The sequence below is a fragment of the Otolemur garnettii genome, unplaced genomic scaffold (genome assembly GCF_000181295.1).
Source record: "Otolemur garnettii isolate 467f Iridium unplaced genomic scaffold, OtoGar3 scaffold00048, whole genome shotgun sequence".
NCBI classification, from domain to species: Eukaryota; Metazoa; Chordata; class Mammalia; order Primates; family Galagidae; genus Otolemur; species Otolemur garnettii.
Genome location: NW_003852443.1, coordinates 2,500,326 through 2,503,910, shown reverse-complemented (window position 1 = coordinate 2,503,910; position 3,585 = coordinate 2,500,326).

The window sequence follows — 3,585 nt, the reverse complement described above, 5'->3', positions numbered from 1 at the left end:
TAAGACATGAAACTATAAAAATACTAGAAGATAGTGTAAGGAAAACACTTGAAGAAATTGACCTGGGTGAAAATTTTCTGAGGAGGACTCTGCGGGCATTTGAAGCAGCATCAAAAATACACTATTGGTACCTGATCAAACTAAAAAGCTTCTGCACAGCCAAGAACACAGAGAGTAAAGCATGCAGATAACCCTCAGAATGAGAGAAGATATTTGCAGGTTATGTCTCTGACAAAGGTTTAATAACCAGGATCCACAGAGAGCTCAAATATATTAGCAAGAAAAGAACAAGTGATCCCATCTCAGGATGGGCAAAAAACTTGAAGAGAAACTTCTCTGAAGAAGACAGGTGCATGGCCTACAGACATATGAAAAAATGCTCATCATCATTAGTCATCAGAGAAATGCAAATCAAAACTACTTTGAGAAATAATCTAACTCCAGTAAGATTAGCCCACATCACAACATCCCAAAACCAGAGATACTGGCATGGATGTGGAGAAAATGGAACGCTTCTACACTGCTGGTGGGAATGCAAACTAATACGTCCCTTTGGAAAGATGTTTGGAGATTACTTAGAGAACTAAAAATAGACCTGCCATTTGTTCCTATGATTCCTCTACTAGCCATATATCCAGAAGACCAAAAATTACATTACAATTAAGATATTTGTACCAGAATGTTTATTGCAGCACAATTCGTAATTACTAAATCATGGAAGAAGCCCAAGTGCCCATTGATCCACGAATGGATCAATAAATTGTGTTATATGTATATCATGGAATAGTATGCAGCCTTAAAGAAAGATGGAGGCTTTACCTCCTTCATGTTTATGTGGATGGAGCTGGAACATATTCTTCTTAGCAAAATATCTCAGGAATGGAAGAATAAGTATCCAATGTACTCAGCCCTACTATGAAACTAATTTATAGCTTTCATATGAAAGCTATAGCCCAGTTATAGCCCAAGAATATGAGAAAGTGTGAGAAGAAGGGGTGGGGAGGGGGGAGGATGGATGGAGGGAGGGTGATTGATGTGACCACACCTATGGTCCATCTTACAACAGTACATGTGAATATTTCTAAATGTGGAATATAAATGTCTTAACACTATAACTACAAAAATGCCATGAAGGCTATGTTAACCAGTTTGGTGAAAATGTTTCAAATTTTATATAAAACCAGCACACTGTACCCCATGACTGCATTAATGTACACAGCTATGATTTAATTAAAAATAAAAAAAAAATTTCCTTGAATGTATAGGTAAATTTTGGGAAAATAGCCTTTGTATCTCCATTTACTTAGTTCCTCTTTACTTTCTCTGATATTTTGTCATTATGAATGGTGAAATCTTACCCTTATTTTGTAAAATGTATGAGTAGTCAATAGGAAGTCTGGTGGTGGTTGGGACCTCAATCAGGGGATAGGAAGCAAGAGTGAAAACATCTGTGGGATTATACCTTCATTAATGTCCACTGGCATTACTACTCTCACTTTCTAGTAGGAGTTGAGCCTTAGCCAGTTTAAAAAAAAAAAAACAAAAAAAAAAATACCTGAAGTGTGAGGGGAGTAGCCATTTACATGATTCTGGCATTGAGTATTAAGTTTGGTCAAAGTTAGTAGCTGGGGATGTGTTGTTTTGTGGGTTGGTGGGGTGAGGAACAAGTGGACTAAATCATAATCACATTGGCAAGTGGAAATTGAAGTAGGCCAAAGGTGACCGGATACATACAGGGTTTTGAACAACTTGTGCCAAGCTTAAAAATAGATACTCAGGTATCAATTTCATTAAACAAATTTATGAGATGTTTTATATATTTTATATTCCTAGTTCCTTCACTGCTTCCTCTTATGTTAAACAAATATTTTTAGTATCCAATTTTATTTCCTCTGCTAAATTTTTAACTATATCACTGAGTATTTTTCTTTCTTTTCTTTTTTGGCTGGGGCTGGGTTTGAACCTGCTCCTTCTTGCATATGGGTCTGGCACCCTACCCTTTTGAGACACAGGCGTTGCCCCATTGAATATGTTTTTAATGGTTGATCCAGGGACTGCAATATGCTTCTTTGATTTAATCACAGTTTATTTTAGGTTACAGTTTCTTAATTTGATAATTTATAGAAACTAGGTCAAGGATAGCTCTAATGTGTCCTTTCTTTGTGCTATTATGATCATTTATATTTTATCACATTTTATTAAAAACATAACAATATTATGCTATAATTTTTGTTTTAACCAAGATTGTTTTTTATATGTATTTAATAATTTTTGATGGTAGCAAGTTTGCATTCTGTTTTATTTTTGTAGGATGGTTTTTCCTTTGCCTTGATATAAACTATATTTAAAATCTGCCTTTTTCAGAATATGCTATTACTGATTGTCTGTTAGATGTTTTTACATAATTTTTATTTTTATTTTTTATTCTAGGTCTTGAAAGATGACACATGTGTGTGTTTAATGGTAAATGAATATATAGGCAGATTTTGTGAATATACTCATTCCTCTAAAGGCTTCCATTTTCTGTCAGCTCAATGATGTGGAGAAATTTATTCAATGTTGCAGACAGTTCTTTACTACCTTGGCTTTACTTTTTACCAGAATCTCTCAGATCTTTCTCAAGCATGTATAATTTAAAGTCATCTGGGGATATGTGACATGATTATTTCAGAACTTCTGGGATACCCTCACTTTTAAGATCTCTAAATTAGTTTCTAGTTGCTTTGTTGCTTGTCTTGACCTGGAAAATAGAGCTATAGGTTCTGAGCTAGTTTTCCCCACTGAGCCATTAAATGCATGGATCAGCTCACGACTTCTCAAATTAAATGCTCTACCTCTGGTGACAAAGCTTCTGGTTTTATGACCAGCCATAAACCTGTGAAGATACAGTTTTTACAGAGAGGGGTAAAAGTGGGGAAAATGAGAACTCTGTCAAGTAAGATGTACCTGGAATCATTCTTGCCCAATGATGTAGCAGTTTATCATGATGAAATATTTTTTCTTTGCCAACTTGGTTTCATTTAAATGTTTAAGTTCAAAGACAATAGTTGTTTTTGATAATAGTGAAGTTCATGCCCTCATGAACTACTCAATAATGGACATTTAATATTGCCAAGTTAGCAACAAACTATGGGTAGATATAAGGAAAGTGACACTTGGCGATACATTGAAGAGAATTTTAGCCTTTTACTCTGAAAGCTGTTGATCCTCTGAACAACCATTGCAAAAGAAAAATTCTAGGACTAAGCTATAAGAGTTAGTTATTTGAAGTGACATCAAGAATGGACAATGGGTTTAAGCAATGAAACAATTGAAGGAAGTGTGTGCCAATAACAATAACAAAAAGCCCCTGTAATTTGAATAGCAATAAAGACTAGATGTAGAAGAGCTTATCATTCCAAAGTGCTGGCCTCTGAAATGTACTGTTGCATTGTGCACATAGGTGAGATCCCACCAAATACCCTTCGTCCACTTGCCGTCCTCTCTCCCCTCCCCTCTCCCTCTTTTCCCCCATTTTTTCTGGACTATCTTTATATTTTATCATTCATATATCAAATCATCACATTGTATCCCATAAATGTATAG